At 45.9% G+C, this 24,357-nt stretch overlaps 1 non-coding gene and 1 pseudogene across 1 annotated transcript; both read left to right on the top strand.

Annotated features, from left to right (window-relative positions):
• The first annotated feature begins 266 nt into the window (after positions 1-266).
• Positions 267-407, top strand: LOC117033482 (U4 spliceosomal RNA). The gene has a single exon (XR_004424883.1). It is a non-coding gene; the product is annotated as a U4 spliceosomal RNA (small nuclear RNA).
• Positions 408-16,043: 15,636 nt separating this feature from the next.
• Positions 16,044-22,595, top strand: LOC117032822 (b(0,+)-type amino acid transporter 1-like; annotated as a pseudogene).
• The last annotated feature ends 1,762 nt before the right edge of the window (positions 22,596-24,357 follow it).

The raw sequence follows: 24,357 nt of genomic DNA, 5'->3' as shown, positions 1-24,357 counted from the left end.
TTTTCAGCACATTTGTACATGGAAATTCCGAGACAACCCAGACCTGCTGCAGAGTTGGCCAGAGGTTGTCGTTTGCAGAGTCTGGGCACCGGGGATGTTCTCCAGGCAGGGGAAGCTGGTGAGTGACAAGGAAGATAAATCCCGGCAGCGCAAGCCTTTCTGAGGGCCTCAAAATACTGAAGGGAGGCACTGCCAACTGGGCTTCCAGTTCAGAGAGAGGGAGCTGGGAGGTAAAGGAAGGTCTTATCATTATTAAAAATTAGGTTAGCTTTGCGCAGTGGCAGTATCGTAGCCAATGAGGTTTATCCGAGGCGCGATTACTGCTAATTGAAAACTTTTCCCAATACCCCGCCATGACGACTTGAAATATAGTCGGCATTGGCAATTTTTGACAGTCTCTACGGAGACTGTAAAAAAAAAAAGTAAAAAAAAAAAATTAGGTTACATTTTTTTTTTAAGGACCTTATTTGGCAGCTGCAAGTTGCTGAGATCTGGGCGAAACAAGCAGGGTTACTCCAGGCTATAAAGATTTCACAAAATGAAGGAAATTTCTGCCTGGGGCCCACCACCTTGGCTCCTCCTCAGTCAGCAGCTTTGGAAACGTGAAGAGAGTATTCTTGGGACAGACATTGCCTTTTCACGAGGGGCACTTGTGATGAGGCAGAGATGAGATGCTCTTGCTGCAGCATCATGAGCAGAGCACATTGGCGGAGAGAAGGGCAGGAGGTGGCTGACGCTGACAGTCTGGTTCATGCGCACACATGAGGCGCTGCCTGAGATCTCCCCAAAACACTCGAGGGGAATTTGCAGGGACTTGGAGCCTAGAGTCAGAGACTGGGAACAAGAGCAGGACATCTGACTCCCTGAATTTACAGCTGCGTGCTGATGGGAAGTGGGAACTTCTGGGTTACACTTACGGGATTCCTGTGAAGTACTCAGGATTTGTGTTTTACACAGGGGACAGCAGCCAGTGAGGCTCATAGTAAAACACACTGTCTAAAGCAAAGTGTTTTGGTCCCGGACTGCTCTTCTTCCTCCCCTGCACCACTGCTGAGAGCTGATGGGGCCACAGGCAGAGTCTGCACCCTTGTACGAGTGATGACAACCTGGCAATGGGGCTTCACAGGGACCCCACGGAAGCTGCAGGACACTTAGGTATGACAGGTGGGAGATGGTTCTGGGAGGACTGGTTTAGGTCTGCCATGGCCAACGGACCTCAGCCTCCCCAGTCTTCTCAGACCATGAAACCCCCAAGCTGGTTCTTCCCCTCCTCCATTACTTTCTTGGCAGTTCTAAGCTCTAACCTTACTTTCTACCAGCTTCTTCAGGGCAGAGGCCCTGCTGACCTATGGTGTCAACTCACCTCATACCCCCATCTTCCCATAGATTGATGGACCCCAGAAGGCTTCTGAGCCTTTGGGGTTCAACGGGGATCCTGTGGTTTATAGACTAATAAATTCTCACTAGGGGGGCCCTATGAAGTTGCTGGTTTCTTACCTCAGACACCAGATAATTTCCCTTTCCTGTTGATCCCATTCTATCCCCTCACTCCCCATATATTCGCTTTCCCCATCTTCGCTACCCTGGCTCTGTTACTCCCCGTGCATAAGAAATCCCATGGGTGCTGGTCTGAAGAGGACAATCAATGCCACCTCTTCTTCAGGCCTCTGTCTGATAGGCTTTTGTGCAGAAGGTTCAAGTAAGAATGGGATCGTTGGGGAACTCTACTCCAGTAGAAACATCTGCATGGCACTTGACCCATTCACAAAGCCCTTCGTAACACCAGGAAGAAATACCCAGATAGCTATCGTTCATTATTGTGCTTCAGCGATGCCTATCTGGGAGTGGTTTCTCATCTGCTTTGCCCACTCTGGACTCCATCTGGACCACAATTAGCAGCTGAGTTCATTTAACTTGCCTACACAGGACTCCAGAGCTCTGCAAAGTTGACCTACATGAATAAGAAGGGTTCTTTAACTAAAAATATTATTTACACAAAAATAATTTTTTAATTATCTGAGACAATTGAAAACTACCAAAATAACACAAGAAACCAGCAGTCAATTATGCAATGACCACAAACTGTGTAGAGCTGGACTATCTAGTATGGTAGCCACTAACCACATGGGCCTATGGAAATATTTTAATTCATGCAAATCAAGTAAAATGAAAAAAGCACTTCCTCAATTGCACTAACCACATTTCAAGTGCACATTTCAAGCCACATATAACTAGTGCTGCTGTATTAGTGCCGATAGAGAACGTATCCACCATTGCAGAAATTTTTGTTACACTCTGTTCTGGAGTGTCAATCCTGCATTTAATCCACTCTCTTCATAGCATGGAAGCAGGTGAAACCCTTAGTCAGATATGCTTGGTGAAACATCTCTGTCCCGGTTCTGTTCATAGCTTCCTCATCCTTAATTCTGCGGCTTGTCATCTGTGTCCCTCATCCCACGCTGTCTGGCCTGGAAAGAGTGCCTCTTGATATCTTTGCTGGTACGCACCTAACATCATATCACTGTCTTTCCATTTACAATTGGTTGGAGTTTACATTTTAAGTGCAGAATCCTCTTCAGCTAGTTCTATACCAGCTGCTTTAGAGAGTGAGTAGGAAGAGTTTGCATGAAAACCTCTTCTTTTTGGAACAGGGCTGAACTGTCCTGGCATTTACATAGTCTGGGTCAGTAAGGTGCCAGACACAGCTGAGGCCAGAGCCAAGGTCTTCAGAGTAGCCTGCTTTCCTTTGGTTCAAACACCCCTGGGCTGCTGTAATCATTAACTTTTGCAGGTGGCTCAGATCACTTATCCCTGATCAACTAGAGGCAGTTTCTATTGAAGTCTGCGATGGAGCAAAGTAAGGAAAAAAAATGGAAGTGAAAGGGTATCAGCAAGAGCCCAGGGGTGGGACGCTGGGGAGGGAGGGAGATGGACCAGCAATGCACCGTGTACCTAATCATGTCTCTGCAGTTGTGTGGGTCCCTGTGAATAGCCCTGGGGTCAGCTCATGGTCTGGGCAGCCTGTGGCCTCCTGGTCAGGGTGGGCACTGTGTGCTATGCTAGGCCCGGCACCCTGGTTCCCAAGTCTGGGCTCGGGGAAGTGTTCTACACTTCCATCTTATCTCCCATGGCTCCTTGCCTGCCTTTCTTGTCACCTACACATTGGTCCTGATAACCCGTTGCTAAGTACGCACAGCCATTTACCCTGGCTGCTCCTCACTACCCCAGCTGACAGTCAGGCCGCAGCAGTTCATGCTGGACTGCCTCCCGTCCTGCGCTGAGGTCATTCGCACATTGCTTGGGCTCTAACACCCTGTGCTCTACCATGCAGAAGCCCTCCTTACCCGTCAGCACCCCATGCCAGTCTGCCCCCTACAGAGACACTCTCCTCACCCGACTTGGGCTGTGACACCCTGCACCAGCCAGCTGTTTCCTATGTGGCACCCTCCTTACCCAACTTAGTCTCCGACATCCCAGAACCGATCACTGTCTTAGTTCTGCCTGCAGTAACGAAGTAGCATAGACTGGATGGCTTATAAACAACAGACATTTATTTCTCACAGTTCTAGAGACTGGAAGTCTGCGATCAGGGTACCAGCATGGTTGGGTTCTTGGGAGGAACCTCTTTCAGGTTGCAGATAGTCATCTTCTTGTACCCTCACATGGTGGAAAGAGACTGAGGAGCTCTCTGACGTCCTTTTTATAAGGGCACTAATCCCATTCACGAAGCCTTCATTTTCATAACCTAATCACCATCCAAAGACCCTATATTTAAATACTGTCACATCGGGGGTCAAGATTTTGACATAAGAAATCGGGGCGGGGCACAAACATTCTGTCCATTGCACTCTTCTATCCAGACGTCCTCCATACTATGCTTAGGCTCCAACACTACTACTTTTGGGGCTGTGGCACCTCTGCCCCACTCCCTACATACATGCCTATTTTGCTTGGTGCCACCAAGTGATATTTGGACCGAATTGATTAGAAGGGAAAGGGAAAAGAAAGAGGAAGAGAAAGAGGAAGAAATATGGTTTATTTTTAACATCCAACAAGTCTCAGCAGTGACCATTTTGTGTCAGTTTCTCCTAGTGCACGGTATTTCAAGTTGCCTTTTACTTCAGGAACATTTTCTTGCACTCTTTGTTCCGTTCCATTGTCTTGCTTTTCTTCTTTGGAGATTCCACATTATGTGCTTATTGCCTCTCTACTGTCTTCTCCATGTATCAATGAGTTATTTAAAAGCTGTATTCTGTTTTATTCTCTACACTCGTTTCACTTCTGTTCTCAAGCTTTTTTTAACTCCTGTTTCCTCTACTCACACCAAATGTGAGGGTTTTCCACACCAAGCAATTCTCCAGTTTTCGGTGGACACCAACTAGGTGTCCTGCAATTTACTCAGTTCTGACACTAATCGCTGGGGTTAGTGCAGACCCCACAGGTTAAGAGCTCAGCCTCACAAGACTGCCCCCCACCCCAATTTCAGATGCTAATTGCAAGTACCAGGTTGTCACCTGTACTTTGGACAAACCAGCTATAAATTAGGGGTTCCCATGACCCCCTCCTTATGTTTGATAATTTGCTAAAATAGCTCACAAAATGCAGGGAAACACTTAGGTTTACTGGTTTATAATAAAGGATATACGAAAGAATAGAGGAACAGCCACATGAAGAGGTACCCAGTGCAAGGTCCGGACAGGTCCCCAATGCAAAAGCTTCTGTCCCCGTGGTGTTGGAGAGCTCCGCCCTGCACCAATCATGAAGCTCCCCGAAGCCCATACTCGAGGGATTTTTATGGAGGCTTCATTCCATAGGCATAATGGATTATTAACTCAATCTCTAGCCCCTGTTCCCTCCCTGGAGGATAGGGCTTGGGGCTGAAAAGTTCTTAGCTTCTAATCATGTTAGTCTTTCTGCTAACCGACCCCCACCCAGGAGTCCACTAAGAGTCACCGTATTAGAACAAGTGATGCTATCATCACCCAGGAAATTCCAAGGAATTTAGTTCTTTGTAAAAGGCTCTTATCATGCCCATTGTTCAGGAACGTACAAAGGTTTTGGGAGCTCTGTGTCAGGAATGGGGTCAAAGATCAAATATTAGAACAAAAGATGCTTCTAGCACCTCTATCACTCAAAGGATTCAAGGATTTTAGGAAGTCTGTCAGGAACCAGGGTCAAAGACCAAATATTAACAGAAACGGGGGCAGAGACCAATATACATATTTCTTATTATTTCACATATACCATTCTTCTTTGCCCTTTCAATGGTTTTATATAATTGACAATTCTTTATGTGAACTTTTTCCTGTTAAATTAAAACTGCTGTGTGGTTTCTGTCACCTGATTGGATTCTGACAGACACAGATGGCTCCTGGGTTTTGTGAAATAAAAAACAAAATATCCATATTTTCTTGTAGTCCTTTTAGGATTTTTGTCTTTACGTTTTAAATCCTTGATTCATTTGTCAATTATCTTGGTAAAAGGCATGAAAGTATGGATATATCTTACTATTTTTTCCCAGATAGCTACCTAGATGTTTCAACATCGTTTATTGAACAATCCACCCTTCCCCCACTGATTTGAAATGTCACCTTTGTCATGAACTGTATTTCCATCTATATGTGGGTCTGTTTCTGGACTTTCAATTTGTTCCATTGTTCCACCTGTCTATTCACACGCCGGCATTATACTTTTAATTATTTTAGCTTTATATTTCATATCTCATTAAGGCTAATCTTCCCTTATACTCTTTTATTTTAGAATTTCCTGGCCATTCTTATTTGTTTGATTGTTTCAGAAGAACTTTTAGAATCAGCATATCTAATTAATTAATGAAAAATTAATGAAAAATTAATCTCCTAACCTAGGGCATGGTTTGAGTTTCCATTTGTTCTACTTTTTTTCTTTTGTCTCCATCAAGAAAATTTAAAAACTTTTAAAATGAATCTTGTACATTAACGTTTTAATTGGTTTAGAGTTTAATTTGCATCATTATTATGAAGGCAGAGACTATTTTATAGTTTAACTAACCATTCATTTCCTCTCCCCTTATTTTGCGAGTAGCCTGTTTATAACTTACTGCCAAAGCTTTACTGCAGCTAATTTTTTTCTTATTCATTTATAAATGTTGATTTCTACATCTTACATAATCCACATACTAATTTGTTGTCAGTACTATGCATTGGAAATATCTTCTCCCACTGTGTGGTTTATTCTTCATTGGTGCTATTTGATTTTAAAAAGCTTAATTTTAAAATATAATAATAGTTATCCATCTTTTCCTTTATGGTCAATGCTTTTTGGGTACTGTTTTAAAAAGGAATATTTTCTTAAACTAAGTCAAAAAGATAGTTTTCTATGCTGTTTTTCTTAACATTTTAAAATTTAGTTTTCATGTTTTGGTGCTTTAATCCAATTCTACAAATCCATGTAGAATTGACGTCTGGTATGATATGAAGTAGGATTAATTTTATTTTTCTTTTCAACATGGTTAAGCTATTTACCATCACCAATTATTGAAAAGGCACTGCTGACATATATTAAGCTTCCACAGATGTGTATGTCCCTCTCTGGGCTCTCAGGTCTGCTCCTTTGTGGTCTTTCTTCCCCATCCAACATCACACTGTTTTAATTACTATACGTTTTACTGTGCAGGCCAAGACTCCTCACCTTGTTCTTTCCCCCCCCAAATTTCCTTGGCTTGAAATTGCATCAAATTACAGATTAATTTGGGGAAAATGGACATCTTACACCTTTGGGTCTTTCTATGCAGTAACACCTTTGGGTCTTTCTATAGTATATTTCTCCATTTATGTATATTCTAAAATACTTTCAATAAAGTTGCATACATTTCTCAGTAAAAATCAAGAAAATATCTTTTACTAGAGTAATTCCTAGGTACCTTTTTAAAAAGTTGCTATTATAAAATGATGTGATAGGGTGGGTACATTATTATTTCCAACTCTTCATCCTTCCCCATCTCTGAATCTTTTGCTATGTGTCTTTGTAGTTCTTCCCAGGGGAAGAGTAAATTCCACCCTCAGTACTGATGTTGGACTTGCTTTGAATCATGTAATTTGGGTGCAAGTGATAATGTGCCAGGTTTGAGACTTTCTCATTTATACCCATGGGATTTTAATTTTTGGAGAGGCCAGTGCCATTGAAAGAAGACTTTATTACTTATATTTCCCCAGAGATAGGGGCCTGCCAACCCAGCAAGTTCACAGAGGAAAAGCACCAGTCTTGGTCAGGAGACAGAAAGGAGTGAGGGAAGGCATAAGCCACAGCCTCTACTGGGGTTTCCGCAGGAAAGCCAAGACAGGGCAGGGTAAACAGCTTCGGATTGGCTAGGTGGAATAATTCCGGCAGGCTTTGGGCTATCAGGGTGGTCTCCAGTTGTCTGGGCCTTGGCCCTGGAAGATCTAGGGCTGGGGAAATGTGGGCTAGGTATGTGAGAGTTGGACAGAGGGGCTGGTTGGCTTGTCTATGAGAGGCAAGCTCCCAGGTAAGTTGTCTCCTATCTTTAGGAATTAGCTGGCCCTGGGAGGAGCAGTCTCTCCCTGAGAGTGTAAGGCCCCCAAAATGCCGGAGCATCGAGAATATTGAAAATATAGTTAGCATAGAGACCAGGTCTTAGGGTGAATTGTGAGTTCCTGCTTGCCCTCTGGTGCTTTTGCCTTGTGAACAATATACCCCATTGTCTCAGGAGAAGGAGAGACACACAGAGCAGAGATGTCCCAGCCCAACTGCAAGCCTGCAGGTGGAAGCAGAGCCAGGGCAGGTATGCAGAACTCCAACTACCTCTAGGTGTGCAAGCAAACTAAGTGATTGCTGTTTCAAGCTACGGAGTTTGAAATGGTTTTGTCACACAGCATTATTGTGGCAATAGATTACGGATACAATTAGTATGTTTTATAAAATGACACTTGTTTTGTTTTCTGCTTGTTGCTTGACACTTTCTACCTTTTTGATATTAGTGCATTACAATGTGATTTTTTTCAAAGTTGAACTCTCTTAATTCTAATAATTGTTGATTCTGTATAGACAATCATCTTGTCTGTGAACCATAATTTGTTTTTCCATTTTCAATGATTTTGTTTTTATTTTTGTCTTGCTACACCGGTTAGACTTCCAGCACAGGGCTCAGCAGAAGCAGTGTTGTGATCATTCTTGCCTCGTTGCTGACTTTGAAGGAAATATCATGTCACTAACATTTCTTATTAAGAAAGTGCCTCAAGACATCCGCTCTGGGGCTCCAGAGGGGTGCTCAGAGTATCGAAACTTTCTCCATGCTTCTTACACCTGTGCTAATAGGGGGTTCGTTGTTAAGGGGGTGCAGACACCAACAATGGCCATGGAGGATCTGGACAACGTGAATCCCCATGGTCGACAGAACCTTTACAACCAAAGTGGGCTCATTTGAAATTGAATAAATACATGTACCTTATAACTCCTGCTTAGCAGGCTACGATATAAACCCTGGATTGGTGAGTAATTGTATCTGGCAGCCTTCTTCGTTGCAGACAACAGCAACTGACTGATTTATGCAGAAAAAGAGATTTATGAATACATGTTAAGTAATAACAACAATAGTTAACATTAATTAAGCATTGATACTTTGCCAAGCATCATTCAAAATTCTTTGCATGTGTGAAACTCAGGAAATCCTTTTTACTACCTTCATAAAAACAATAGTACCTCTGAGATTGATACTATAATTAGCTCCACATTGTGGATAGGGAAATGGTACAAAGAAGTTAAGGAACTTGCCCAAGGTCACACAGCTAATTGGGAATAAAGCCAGGCAGCTGGACTCCAGAGCTTCTCCGTTGCTCACTACACTTCTGAGACCTGGTGGTAGGAGAGCTGGTGTGTTGGGGAGGAGGAAGGACTGAAAAACTATGCTGGAAAGATATGGCGGCAGGAACAATATTCCAGATCATAACATACAAATTATGGGGTGAAGACACAGGGAGAAACCCTTGCATTGCTCACACCACTGATGCTGGCACGAGTCATCGTTCCTCGAACTGCCACCACTCATTAACCAAATGGGTTTCCTGCTTCTTCACATCACAGGTTTCTGATTCAAAATGTAAATGCATCTGATTGGCAGAACTGAGGCCGTGTGCCCCCATGCCCAAGCTGGAAGGGAGTTTGAGGAACATTTTTTAGCTTCTCTAACAAAATACAGTCTCTACTTCATAAGGTGAAGGACTTATATATAGAAAGCTGTTCCAATGCTGGGCAACTGAAAGTATTGACAAATATCATTATATTAGATATTTTGCTTTTCTTTTTCTCTTCTCTGAAAGGGACTTTTTGTTATGCTGTTTTTTGTGTGTGTGGTTTTTTTTTTTTTTTTTTTTTTTAATCTTCAGCATTGTTTCTTGGGTATTTTGGAGATGACTGAATTTCTCACTTAATATGTGGGTTACTGTATGATGATAAACCATATCTTAAGCTTTTGGAGAAGAACACAGATCACTTAGAGATCCTGGACTCAGCAGAATGTCATGATTGGGTGTAATCCTTGGTTGTCTCCCTTTGGGGAATAGGTTAAGTGTATCAAGTAGCTTTTGCTGTACAACAAATTACCTTAACATGTATGGCTTTACCACGGTAATAATTTATTAGTCAGTAATTCTGTGGGTCAGCAATTTGGGCTGGGTCCAGTGGCTACTTCTGCTGGTTTTGGCTGGGCTCACCCAAGCTTCTATGGCCTTCTCCATGTTTGGAGGCTTTCAGTCAATGGCCCCCCACTTATATTTCTGGCTGTTGGCTAGGGCGAACAGGACAATTGGTTATGTGTCTCTCCCCATCCAGCTCATTCACACGGTTGATGTCAGGGTTCTAACGAGCAAGAGAGGGCAAACTTCAATGTGCAAGCAAGTTTTAAGTCTGCTTGGTTCAAGTTTGCTATTGTCACATGAAGTGACATGAGGCCAAACCCTGGGCTAGTGTGGGAAGGGACAATGGTATGAGAGCTTGAGAGCCGAATGTTAAATTTCTAGAAATTTTGCAAGCTACGTGTTAAACTGCTTAAAGTTTTAAATTAGCCATGGTGGGATAGCTGCACTACAGAAATTGGCATACATTACAAACCAGGGCTTCCCCGCCATCCCTCTTCCCAGAGAACCAGTTACCACTATGTCACTCGGACTCTCTGAGGACATGGCTAGACGGAGAGGAATTATTGAAACAATCTATCATAGTGAATTTAGTCTTTTTTTGTATTTGAGAGTCATAGTTTTCAAACATAAGCATTATTGGAATATAAAGATTGGTTGTGTATGTGTTGAGCAGTCAAGTGTTCACATGGTCATGGTCATTTATGTTTTCTTAAAGCAGCCTTTAGTCTTTTCCAGTAACAAACCCTGCTTGAAACAGGCTAAACTACTCTCAATGACACAATGATTTATCCAAAGGACAAGTCCATGAACCAAGCTAATCCAGTCAGAATCATTCCCCAGGTTTTTTTTCAAAACTGAAGTCGGGAGAGAGAAGACCCTGTTACAAATTGTGATGATATGAGCCAAGAGCTGCCAGAAGTGATAACTCCACTTCTGTGGGGTCAGCCAGCCTAAGAGAGAAAAGCTAACATACAGAGATTTGCATGAAGGAGAGGCAGAAACAGAGATCAAGAGTGAGAGTGTTCAAGGAGAGAGAGAGGAAAAGTTGGATCTACCCCAGCCCTTCTGGCTGTTTGGTTGTATCTGACACAACATATGTGTTGAATTAACACTTTCTGTCACTTGCAACCAAATAGCCCTGACTAACACCCATATCCTGGTGAAGAGGTGGAGAAACTAGGATAAGGAAGGAATCAGCATTGCTATGCAAAGACAAAACCTGGGTCAGGGTGTTGTGTTCATCCCGGGGTGGGGGAGTTGGTGGTGGCGGGAGTAAATTAAAGGAGGGGATTGGTAATATCATAGGAAGAGCTCCTTTGAGATTTGCAATTCTCTTTACCCCCATCCCCTGTATCAGTTCAAGGTATGGTTGAAGATAATGGAAATGACTTTGGACAATTGAAGCAGAAAGAGACTTACTACAGGGAATTAGGTGATTACAAAATTGCTGTGAGGGCAGGTGGATCAGACTGGAGGCTGAGCTTCCGGGAATAGCTCCTTCACGCGTGTGTGCTTGTGTGTATGCATACATGTGTATAAACAAAATGGGATCACACTGGATATTGGTCTGGTGGCCAACTGATTGAAAGGGCCTCTATTTGGATGCCTTTTCTAAGTGAACAATGAAAGAATATGACTGTTTCTTAAACAAATTGCTCCAAACCCTAATTTTGACACGGAGTCAGCATCCTTGGGAATAAATCTAAAATATCAAGAATTAAATAAATAATGGAATAACTCTTTGAAAATCACTTCAAAATGAAATGTTTTTCTGAAGGGAAGTTTGGATTTGTGTATACACTTTTTTTTCATTTAAAAATGACAGCTGTTATAATTTATGAAGGTGAAAATGTATATTCATTAATTTATAAAATACCAGAATTTTACAGTTTTATCTAAATGCTATTTCAAAACTTGCAGAGCAAAGACATTATTCTTTTAAAAACATGGTATAAAGAGCAAAATAAAAACAAAATTTAAAAATCATCCAAACACTAGAAATTAAAAAACAAAAAACAAAAACCACCTAAAAACATAAAAAGAAAGAAAAATTTCTGCATCTAAGAGTAAATGGCATTTATAGGCTTGATTTCACATAAGGGATAATCAGACTAATATATTACCTAGTCAATGCCACTGAACAGACTCTATAGTTCAGTGATGTTAAGACAAAAGTCTAGATGAAGAGAAAAGAACAAGGAAGTCACTTGGCAGAGAAGAGCATCTGGCCTCACCCTCACTTCTCACTGGCAGGCGGGTCCCAGGTCCTCCCACACGCCCTGGGGGGTGTACGAGGGACAGACGAGGCTGCACAGTCCTGAGTTACTGCCTTTGTGTGGTGACCCTGCTCCAGGAGCCCCATCTCTGTCTGCCATTCATCCATCCTGGCGCCGCTCGCGGCTGTTAATCACCACAGCCCAGAGAGTGGTCTCCTGAGTGTGAGACTCAAACAGGGAGAGATTCCACCCCGTCTCCATGGACAACCAGTCCATTCTAAAGTTGGTGTCACCCAACCTCACGCGCTAACACTGGGGACATCCCCCTGGCTGGCCTCCTCCGGGAGCAGGATGGGGCCTGACTGGGCAGCCCAGGGGGGATGTATGGGGTCAAGTGAGGGTCATTTGGCTCAGATAATGGGGGACTCTCGCGAGAGAGGCATTGGGCCTTGAGTTCAGCTGCAGCTGTAGAGAGGAGAGTGGTGTTCTAGAAGATAATGTAGCTCCTTTTACTGAGGGAACTGGGGCAGCAAGAACAGGTCTGAGGGGCATAGATGCATCTGAGACACAGCAAGGGAGGCCTGGCCTGGTGTTTCCTGTGGAGGGTGAGGAGAAGGGGTGTCAGCCCTGGCTGTCAGGGTTTGGCCCTGGTGACCAAACGTTGCAGATTGCAGTCCCTGGAGAGGGGTCTCTGAGACAGACTCACATTCCAAAGGTTGATTAGGCAGTTCTCTTGGGATCCCTATGGGAGGGAAGGGAAGGAAGCAGCATTGGGAATATGGAGAAGTCGAGCCACGGTGCAGCCTCCGTGGAGAGCTCTGCTGAGCCTATGGGATGTCCCTGCAGAGTTGTGCCAACTTGGGCAGTGGGGCTGGCATTATGTTCCCACACTGACAGGTCTTTGGATACAGATCTCCCTGGGAAAAGAGTGGTGGTGGAGAGGTGGCTCCCTGCAGCTGAGGAAATCCCCCAGGGAGACTGACAGCTGAGGGCTTCCTGCTGGCAGCTCTCCCAGCAGATGCGGGGATAAACCCATCATTCCTGAGGGGATCTGGGCAGCCCATCGCCATGTCTGCCATAGTAAGGAAACATGGTAGGGCTTAAAGAGGAGTGGATTTGGGGAAGGTGATGAGTTCCATTTTGGACACGTTGAGTTTGAGGTGTTCAAGGGACAGGCAGGTGGGGTATCCAGTGGACAGCTGAGTGTATAGGTCTGAAGCACTGGAGGAAGGTTAAGGATAGAAGTACAGATTTAGCAGAAACCTAAAAGTGGAGCGGAAGTCAGAGGACTCGATGGGGCAGTTGGAGTCCGAGTGAGACGACACTTGAGCTGACCTACCCGGTAGCTGGTCCTCAGAGGGGCCTCATAAGAGGAGGCATCTGTGTAAGATCAGCAAAAATCAGGTGGGTTCAACAATTCCCACCCATTCGGAGCTCTTGGAGTTGAGTGAGAGCCCTGGTCACACACAGCCTGGTAGAGCTCTCAGTGGCTGATGTACAAATCCGGGGGAAATACTTGACTGCATGGTGAGAAACAGCACTGCCCAGGGGATGGGGATTCTCACACAGGGAGGCCTCTCCCCTTCAGTTCACTCCATCTTTCACGTCCTTCCTCCTCCGTCTTCCTCTACCCATTTTACTTTCAGGCCTTTCTCTCTTCCTGTCTCCTCCCCCTTCCTCTCTCTCTGTCTCATCTTTCTCCTCTCTGTCCGGTTCTCTCTCCTTTCCTCCCTCTGCGCCCACTAGAGGGCGGCAGCTCACAGTCCAGGCCCCCTGTGGCCTTTGCCTGAGCTCCACCCTCTGGTTGGCGGGCGGAGAGGGGAGATGTTAAGGGAGGGAGGGAGGATGAGGGAGGACGGCGAAGGGGAGGTTGAGGGGGTCAAGCACGAAGATTACCCTCAGGCCCTTGGGGCTTCTTGCCCGAGAGGCCTGTGCTTGTAGAACTCCTGTGTGGTGGGAAACGCTGTGTTCGGTAGAGAGGACACAAATTGCTTCTTTGCCCTGCTTCCTTGAAGCATAGAAACACAGCGGCCAGCTGCACCCATGTTGGACTGATGGGAGGGTTGAGGCCCCGAGAAGGGCCAGGACTTTCTCAAGCTCTCTGAATTGACAATTCCTTTCCCCTGCTCTCTCATGGGGCTGTAAGGCCGCGGAGACTTAAGAAATTGGGGCTGGATCTTGTTCCCACCGTTCGTGTCCCAGGTGCTCTTGAAAGGAATTTTCTTGGAAGTAACAGGCTCCAATATTGTCCAGGAATCAAAAGACGAGTGCTGGTTCCCAGGCTGCTGCAGTCCACCTCACCTGGAAGCCTCACCTGGACTTGGTTGCCTGGGTGTCTGTGAGACCCCAGTGATTCCTGAAAGGTTCCTTCTGACCACAAGTCAAAGAGGCTGTGTCTGAGCAGGGTGTCTGGACCTGCATTACTGAAGGCATGGTCAAGCCAAGAAAGACTAAGTTTTTCCAAGTGAGGGGAAGGAACATGGAATAACCTGGTTGGGGAGGAGACATGCTGGGAGAAAACCCTTACAACAGCAGGTCAGGGATCAGAGTCCTTGCCTGAAACACCTGCCTTCTCCCCCGGCATCCCCACTCCTCCCCACACATATGTACACAGGCTAGCTTCATAGACGTGACCACTTGGGACAGTATCGGCTCTTCGGGGCTCAGAGAGCAGCCCTGGTCAAGGAGAAGTTTGAGGAGCCAGGCCTAGGAGTGCAGGGACTTCAGTAGCAAGTCACAACCCCTGATCAGCATCTTTGACTTTTGAGAGTTTGATAATGAAGTGTCTGTGGCACAAGGTTATGAGATGCCCCTGGCATTTTCACGGGGATGAGGTGTCCTCATTGGAATGTCATGGATATCAGAAAGGAGTTGCACACTACAGCCTGTGGGAAAAATCTGGCCTGCTGCCCATTTTTTTTTTAATGGCCTGTCAACTAAGAATTATATTTTTAAAAGGTTGAAAAAAAAATCAAAAGAACACGACTTTGTGACAGTTATGTGAACTGAATTATATGAATTAACTGTATCACATGACAACTATATGAATGTGACAATTACATGAAATTAAAATTTCATTGTCCATAAATAAAGTTTTATTGGAACACAGCCACACTCATTCATTGACATATTGTCTACGGCTCATTTCTCACTGCAATGGCAGAGTTGAGAAACTGCGATAAGGACTGTACACCCTGCAGAGCCTAGACTATTTACACTCTGGCCCTTTACAAAAAGAGTTGCTGTCCCCTGATATCTGCTACTGACAGGGAGAGTTGGGCAGGAGAGAGAACACAGTGGATGCCATGCATAGACTGAGGCTGGCAAGTGAGATATTTCCTAAGAATTCCCTAAAATACTTGAGAAGACTTGTAGGAGATCATGCATGACCAACAGGGCAAGAGCAGGGAACATGAGTTTTTGATGTTGACAGAACTTCAGTCATCTCTGTAGGATGATGGCATAGAGCGGTTTTTCGGTTTATTCTCATGAACACTTTTGTGGGAGAATCATCAGCCCCATTTTACTAAAGGGAAACTGAACTAACGAAGATCTTGCTGAAAGCACAGTGATATAAACACACAATTCTGCGGTTCTCAGATGCCAAATTTCTTCCTGCTGCATCCATTCTGCTGAGCCTTACACAGGGTCAGATCAGCTACTCCTATTAAATGTGGTGGCAGCACAGGGATGTCATATGGGGTGGCCCTGCTTCAGAGGGTCCTTTCCTCATCGTCAGGCCCGACCTTAGAGCTAAGACCACACTAGGGCTGTGGGTGTTGCTAATTGAAGCCTGTACCACCCCAGTGTCTCCAGTTCTCCCCACCCAAGAACACCCTGAGGCGAGCCCTTCCCCACTGTACTTCCACCTGTCCCCTTCTTCAAATTCCTGCTGGTTCCAACTTCTTAAACTGGCATTTAGGCTCCTCCTCTTTAGACACACTGCTTGACAAGATGAGTCATTAAAAAGAATCTTTATGTTCGCATAATGTTCCTTAGGTTACAGGTACCTCCACATCTGTGTGGTAAAGAATTTAACCTTGCCTAAAGAGAGGGCTGGCCCTCGCCCGTCAGCTCCTGGGAGGTCATCTCTAAAGCCTTGGAATGTCATGCTTGATGGCAGTGTCTTTGTTTGCCTGGGGTCCTCGGGTCAGCCCCATAGTAATAATGGGATTTTGGATGAGAGCTTTGGGTCATGGCATATCAGCTCGCCCTCTTGAGGGGCCGGAAACCGAGGTCAGCCACGTGAGCAGTCAACCATGTGTATGTCCTGGAACCCCAGTAGAAGGTGGACACTAAGGCTCCCAACTCCACAGGGAGAGAAGAACTGGAAGCCCTGTGTTTGGAACCCTCTTGGGTTCTGCCCTATGTCCTTTCTCCTTTGGCTGACTTTAGGTGTAATAAAGCATAACTTTAGTAGAGAAGCTTTTGGTGAGTTCTGTGAGTCCTTCTAGCAAATTTGGGAACTCCCAAATTTGCCATTGGTGTCAGAGGTGAGGGTGGTCTCGTGGATTGTTGTTAGACTGCGCAGTTGGCTAACTTTCACCGCGTCATCCATCAGCAACATCCCCTGGAGGAGAGGTTTGACATTTGAGTGTCTTAGTTACTGCTTAGTTACTGACAGGAAGGCAGCTGCTTTTCCTTCCTGAGCTTCCAGGATGCTTTCCTTTTTTAGCCTCTTTCCCCTAGTTTTTCTATTTTTTTTTCCTTATGTACTTCTCTGCCTTCTTCTCTTCTCTCTTCCTACCGGGTAGGAACTTGGAAGGACCTCCTTGTGAATTTTGGAGAGACCCCTCTCAGGGATTTTCTGAAGAAGATGGCTTTACATTTTCTGAGGATCTGGGCCTAGTAGGCTTCCATGGACCCCCCACCCCTCCAACAGGAACCAGTGACAGTGAAGCCCCTTGGATCTGTCAAGAGCTTTATTGATTACACACGTACATGAGATCCAACGAGCCGATATGACTGGCTTGAGCTAGGCCAACCTGTTTGGGAGACTGCAAGTACCTTTCTGCCCACTTTGGGTGCCAGCATCTTTACCCCAAATGCCAGTGCCAGTACAGGAGCTACCACGGTGATGAACGTGTGCACAGTTGCCAAAGTGTTCTCCTCTCTGGTCATCGTGGGGGTGATGCAGTGGTGCTGGACCAGGGACGAGGCCGCACGGGAGCCCTTCTGTCTGCCTTCCACAACGCAACACAGCAGGCCGGGCGAATTGGCGTGGCCTTCTGCCAGGGCCTGCGGTCCTTTGATGGCTGGAATAGCCTCAGCTATGTGATGGAGGAGCTCAAGAATCCACAAGTGAGTCCGTGATACTGCTTTGGGAGGGGGTGGCGGTGAAAGCTCTGAGCATTATTGTTATTTGAGCTAATAAAACCAGGAGGAATGGGCTGCAAACAGGGCCTCCCTTCTAGTACGCATGGCACTTGAATGCCAGCCACTGTCTACTTTGATTCATTTATGGAATTATATAAATAAAAATAATGACTTCTCAAGTAAGCAGAGAACTTCATAGTATCACCCCCATGGTCCCATTTTGCTGCCCTGTGAGGTGGACGTTATCATCCCATTTTTCACGTGGGAAAACTGATGGCTTAGTTTCCTATCTCCTGGATTGTTCTCTCTGGAACATTTCAATAGATACTTAATTCCTACTTGCCAAAGCATGGAAGCCACTACAGGACATAGCAGCATGGTTTGGAATGGGAGAATGGCCCAGTCCTGCCTGGCTCACCCACCTATGAACCTGGGGCTAGCTAGTCACTGCCCTGGTGGGAGGTGATCTGCAGGGTCCTTTGGGAGGCATTTGGAACATGTGGACTTTTCTGACAATGGGGATATTAACTCCTTGCTATAAATATAAATATATTTGCCTAGGATGCTATTTGTTTTCTTGTTCCCCTGCAGGAGTCTTCAATTCCCATGGGATGAGAACTGCCAGTTTCCTCTCTGACCTCTGGGTTGTCTTACGGGCCATGACAGTTCTCAGCGAAGGCTCCCTGGAGGGGGGTTTGGGAGATGTTGGAAGGAGAAGAGGAGCTTGGAGACTGAAGTCCAAGAGCAGAGAGAGCCAGGTTTCCTGGGACCTAGTTTTTATTCTTGCATGTAAATTCCTTGTGCCTCCATTCTTTGCCTATGAAATGGGATCACAGTAACTGCCCTGCCTGCCTCACAGGGCTTTGGAGTATGAAGTGATGTCATCACTGCAGATGACGCCTGGGCCTCTGAGTACCATAAACAGCTGGAGAGTTGTAATTTCAGGTGAACAGTCTGCTCTGTGCCTCTGCTCTCATGGTTACCCCTGCTGGGAATCCCTTCCCACCTGCCTGAATCGCTTCCGTTCTTCAAGGACAGTCCAACACAAGGCCCTGGTCATTCTGGAAGCTTCAGGGATGGCTCCTCTCCCCTCCCTGCCCTTTAGCCCCTCTGTTCTTCCACTTCTCTGACTGGTTAGTGCCCTTCCCAGCCTCCCAGCACACTGGCCTGTTCGTGTATCCATGCTGAGGGTCTCTGAGCTCATGGAGGAGGGCCACATGGCCTGAGCGTCCCCAGGGCCTAGCACACACCCTGTAGCCAGGATGAGCTCAGCGCTGCGCGGTGGAGCTTGTTTTAGGGGCCTGAGAAGGACCTCATGGGTTAACACGTGGCCTCTTGTCTCTGACTCTACAGCAGAACCTGGTGTGGGCGCTGATGTTTGCCAGCCCCCTGGACCCCGGCCTGTACATCCTGGTCAACGTCAGTTACCTGCTAGTGTTGTCACCCAACGAGATCTTTCCTTTGATGCTATGGCTGTGAGCTGGGCATGAGTGAGTCACGTGATGTCCTAGGCCACCGGGCAGATGTTCAGGATGAGGAGGGATAGTGGCCCCCACCCCACATGTATTTCAACTTGTCTCCGATGCCCTGGTTGCTCCATTTCCAGGTGTGCCTTGTGGCAGTCTTGTAGGTTGCTCTGGAGTTCCCTCCCTTGATCCTCTGTTGTCCTAGGAACCAGGTTCTGGGAGCCTGGGTCTGGCTGGTGCCTTTGGCTGTCACACTCTGACATTCAGCTGTGCCAACGGGATGTTCTTCAGAATAAGCGTATATACTATGTGGCTTCGAGAGATGGCCACATGGTAAGAGATGGGGTCTGGGCTGGAAGGACTGCAAACTGAACTTTCTTCTGCCGGAAGCTTGGCATTTAGCCTGAAGCAAGACTTCCCCTCTAAGACGTAGGCCTCTTTTCTCCTGAGAATGGGGTTCAAGTCTTCCAAGCATCTCTACCTGAACTCTAGTGTCTTGACTTCCAGGTTTTGGGAGATCACTGTGTCGGGTCACAGTGTGGAGTCTGTAGGTGATGGGGACATTTTGCACACCAGTCGTGTGGGGGCAGCAGGAGGAGTGACAGGAGCAGAGCCAGTGTGTACCCTCTGGGTCACTGCCCTGGAGAGACTGTCACTCTGTTAGCTTTTGCTGCAATAATGCTGAATAAAAGACACCCCCCGCCGCCTCCCTCAAGTCTCGGGGGCTTACAACAACAAACATTTCATGTTGCCTGTGAGTTGATGGTCCAGCGGTGGCTCTGCTTTAATCTGGGCTTGTATTCGGATCTTCTCATTTGGACTGTGAGTCCATTCTCATCTCAGGGACGTAGGCCAATGTAGTAGTGGCTCCTGGGGTGTGTTTTGCCATAGCAGGTGGCAGGGGTGTGAGACCAAGCTAAACCACACAAGCATACATAGAGCCTCTGCTGTGTCGTAAGCTCACATTTCATTGGCCAAGCCCAACATCAACAGATGGGAAACAATATTACTCCCACAGAGGTGGCGGGAGGGAGACTGAGTGTTTGCTGAACAATAACACAGCCTAGCATAAAAATTCACTATCCCTCTCATGCTCTAGCCATACCTGTCCTGACTTTTTTTCCCTCTTTCTCTGTCTCTCCCCCCACACTTGACTTCTGTCCCTCTTCCTGTTTTGGGGGTGAGCAGTAGAAAGTCAAAAGACACGGCCAGGCGTGTACTTCATGCACACTCCAGCCCCACACCCTAAGCTATATGTGTCTTGTCTGGCCTGGAGGGACAGGCCCTCCAACCTCTACCCTGAGCCTGGTCACCCCAGGTCAGCCACAAACCTACATCTGGAAGCCGTGGGGACTGGGGACTGTTAGGTTGGGCTTACTAGTGTCCAGAGTGAGTCTGGCAGGGAAGGCGGCTGGCAGCTTCCCAGGGCAGACACACACTGCGGCTTCCCAGGGGCTGCCTTACATCGGACTTTGTTCCCCAACCCCGACTTCTGTCCATGGTGCACATGCATCGCCTCATACCAGCTCCAGCCCTGATGTTCACCATGGCCGTGGCTTTGGTCCAGGTCATTCCAGGAAACTTCAGCGCCATCATGCACTTCTTGAGGCAAGTGAGACTATCCTCCCAGGCTGAGTATCTTGTGGCCCCTATGTGTGCACACTCACACGTGTACATATGTATTTAAATATATACATGCACACTTCTGGAAGTCTCCTATGTGTGTGTGGACACACACACATACACACGCTTACAGGTCTCTGGAAGCCCAGGCTCAGGGCCCCTGCACATGCACACACATTTCAGCTGTTCTCTCTTCGTTATGTTTCCAAAATTAAATGTGGCTCCCTCCTCTCTTGCTCTGTTTTCAAAAATTCAATGAGACAGATTTTTCATCAAGAGACAGAAAAGTTAAAAGCTTGTGTTGTCTTCGTCACTTTTTTCTTATTCCTTTATTGTGTTGCTAAGATAACATTAAGGAATATTCAAGCTGTACTCACACTCCTGTAGCCCTTGGTCCTGGTGCGATTTTCCCCTTGTAGTCTGGTCTGCATTCTGGACTCTGCCCCAATAGCTTATCTCTATTGAACTCAGGGTAGACCCACAGGCAAGCTGTGTAGGCATAGTCAGGATTACATCGAAGTGGGGTGATGTTCTGATCCCCTTAATCACTTTCCCTGCAGCAGAGATGATGGGTTGTTGTGCTATCCAGTTGTAATTTTATAACCACATCTGAAGCTGGTTTCATGGGCACGTCCTTAAACCAGTAGGAAAGCAGAATGTCTGGGTGCAGAGGGAGTTCTCAGCGTAATTTTTCAAGCATCACATGTCTCTGCCTCTGTTGTCATAAGTATAATTAATCTTCTGGAACAGGATATGCAGTACTCGATGTGACTTTCTGCAGAACATTAAGTAACAGACATGGTTTTTCTTATCTTTTTCCCTTGAGAAAGCATAAAATCATTTTATGGTGAGAATAAAATCACATCCATGGTGACAGTAGGGAGTTTTCAGCCTGAGATTGGGGAGCATGACTGAGGATGTCCCAGCATACAGTGAGAATTCTGGGAATTCATTTCATGTCAAGTAGGATCCAGTATCTTCGGTCTTGACCGCCGCAAGAGATGGCTTGGTCTGGACCCTGCCTCCAAGGTTAGATGGAGTTTTCATCAGAGCACATCAGCCAATCAACAACCCACACTGGGTAAGCAGAGGCCAGGAGTTTGTCTGGGTGCTCAGCACACACCCATCACCAACTCTGAGGTGGGGGTTCTGGCTATGAGTGTGCTGGTCCCTGAGGGGAGCACAGGCTTCCTTGAGATTCCACCAGACTCTTTTATGGGAAACAGACACTCCTCCCTCCCTTTGAAAGTTGTTCTCCTCGCTCCAGCTGGGGGCAGTCAGAGGCTTGATCAGGAGCCACGTTGGGTGACTGGGCTTGTGTGTGTGTCCTTTTGTGCCCGAAGGTGAAGGAGGCGGGCATGGGCCAGTGTTGATCCTGCATCCTTGTCATTAGTGCCCCAGCCTTGCCTTCTCTCCGTAGTCTGCATGGATCAGAGGAGCTGGAGGTGGCTGAAATGCCCCGGATGAGCTTGCACCTCTGCCCCAGGTTTGTGCCTCGTAGGCCAGCCTGTGGCAGGGCCTGGTAGTAAGTGGCTCAAGCTTGCCTTTCAGTTTCCTTGCCTGGGTCACCTACGGAATCACCATCAGCTGTCTCCTGTACTTGTGGATGAAGAAGAATCTTCCTGCCTTTACAAGGTAGACTTTGGGGTCGACATTGGGCTTTTTCAACCCTCGGTTGTTGCCTGAGCAGGTCATTGGACCACAGCTTCTTTCAGAACCCAGAGGGAGAATGTAAGGGGTGGCCACTGTCGTATCTGGTAGAGAATTTCTGTATTTCCTGGGGAGTGAGGGACACCTCACTGGATCACAAGGCATCTGGCTGCTTGCTGGAGGACCCCAAGGGAGAACAACAGGAGACAAATGCAGGAGAATGCATGCACACAGTTTGATTCACAGAGCACAGAGAGGATCAGGCTGGTCCCAGAGCCTCTGCTCCCTGGAGGATCTCCTGCAGCCCAGCAAGTGGCTCCCCTGGCCAGGTAAGTTCCTGGAGGAGAGCAGCTGGTGGCAGGTAGTGGCAGGAAGGCAGGCAGGAGGGACATATGTGGCCCAGGGGTCGTATCCCACCTCCTATGTACCTCTTCATCATCCAGATCTCTGTGGCCATTGCAGGTCCCCACCATCATCTCTGCCATCGTGCTCCTTGCTTCTATGTGGTGCTGGCACCCATCATCGGTGATCCCCAGATAGAGTTCTTGTACATCTTCCTGTTCCTGCTCAGGGGATTCCTGCTCTATTTCCTGTTTGTCTACTTCCAGCGCCAACCCAAGTGTTTGCAGACGGCTACCCTGCATCTCCAGCTGCTCCTAGAAGTTGCTCCAACCACTAAAAATGTTGACTGAAGGGCTGGGCCGGTCCACACTGCCCTCTTTGCTGTAGACACCTCTATCCTCATAAAACTGGCCTGGCCAGCTTCTCTATAGGTTGACTATGCAGAATTCCAACAAGCTCCTCAGGTGCTATGACACAGCTGTCGTGGAATTTGGGGTTATCCACCCAGGACAGCATCTTCCCTCTTGCCCCAGGCCTTCTCTAAGAACTGCTTCTTCCACCCAGGTGGATCTCATAGCCACACTGAATGTAAGAGTAAACAGCACCTTTAGAGCTAGTTTCCCATTAGAGGCAATCAGATCAGTATATCACCAACTCTAGGTGATCTAGTCAAAGACAAAAAGGCAGAGAAACAACTCAAAATGGATTAAAGACTTAAATGTAAGACCTGAAATCATAAAACTTCTAGAAGTGAAACAAGGCAGTAAACTCTGACATTGTTCTTAGTAATATTTTTTTCTAATATATCTCCTTGGGCAAAGGAAACAAAAGAAAAAGTAAGCACATTGGATTACATCAAACTAAAATTTTTTGCACAGCAAAGGAAACCACTAACAAAACGAAAAGAAACCTACAGAATGAGAAAAGATATTCACCAATGGTAAATCCAATAAGGGTTAATATCCAAAATTTATTTAAAAACTCTTACAACTCAACACTAAAAAATAAAAATCAAAAACAAACAAACAACAACCAAACAATCCAATTAACAAATGGGCAGAGGATCTGAATAGACATTTCTCCAAAGATGACAAGTGGCTACTAGACACATGAAAAGATGCTCAACATCACTAATCATCAGAAAAATGCGAATTAAAACCACAATGAGCTACCACTTCACATGTATCACAATGGCTATTGTCAATAAATCAATAAACAACAAGTGTTGGTAAGGATGTGGAGTAAAGAAAACCCTTGTGCACTGTTGGTGGGAGTGCAAATTGGTGCAGCCACTCACTGTGGAAAACAGTTTGGAGATTCCTCAAAAAATTAAAAATAGAACTACCTTATGACCCAGCAATTCACTTCTGGGTATTTATCTGAAGAAACCCAAAATACTCATTCAAAAGATATATGCACCCCATGTTCACTGCAGTGCCATATACAATAGCCAAGATATGTAAGCAACTGAAATGCCCATCAATAGACGATTGGATAAAGATATGGTGTATATAATAATACAAGAATATTACTTGGCCATAAAACAGAATGAAATCTTACCATTTGCAACAACATGGATGGACTTGGAGGGTATTATGCTAAGTGAAATAAGTCAGACAGAGAAAGACAAATACCATGTGATTTCACTTATATGTGGAACTTAAAGAACAAAACAAACAAAACAGAAACAGCCTAATAGATACAGAGAACAAACTGATGGTTGCCAGGTGGGTGAGGGTCTGGGCAGCTGGGTGAAAAAGGTGAAGGGATTAAGAAATACAAACTGGTAGTTACAAAATCGTCACAAGGATGTAAAGTACAGCATAGGTATAGTCAATAATATTGTAATAACTATGTACGAGAGTATAGTGCCAAGTGAGTACTAGAATAATTGGGGGGAATCACTGCATAAATTATGTAAATGTCTAACCACTATGCTGTACGTGTGAAACTAATATAAAATAATATTGAATGTAATTGAAAAATTAAAAGAAAGAAAAGGCAGAGAAATACTTAGATGATGAGACAAGAATGGGGTGGGAAGATAGCCACTTGGCAGAGAAGAGCATCTGGCCTCACCCTCACTTCTCACTGGCAGGCGGGTCCCAGGTC

Source organism: Rhinolophus ferrumequinum, chromosome 13, assembly GCF_004115265.2.
Source record: "Rhinolophus ferrumequinum isolate MPI-CBG mRhiFer1 chromosome 13, mRhiFer1_v1.p, whole genome shotgun sequence".
Taxonomy (NCBI): domain Eukaryota; kingdom Metazoa; phylum Chordata; class Mammalia; order Chiroptera; family Rhinolophidae; genus Rhinolophus; species Rhinolophus ferrumequinum.
This window is presented reverse-complemented; position numbering and strand designations above follow the sequence as displayed.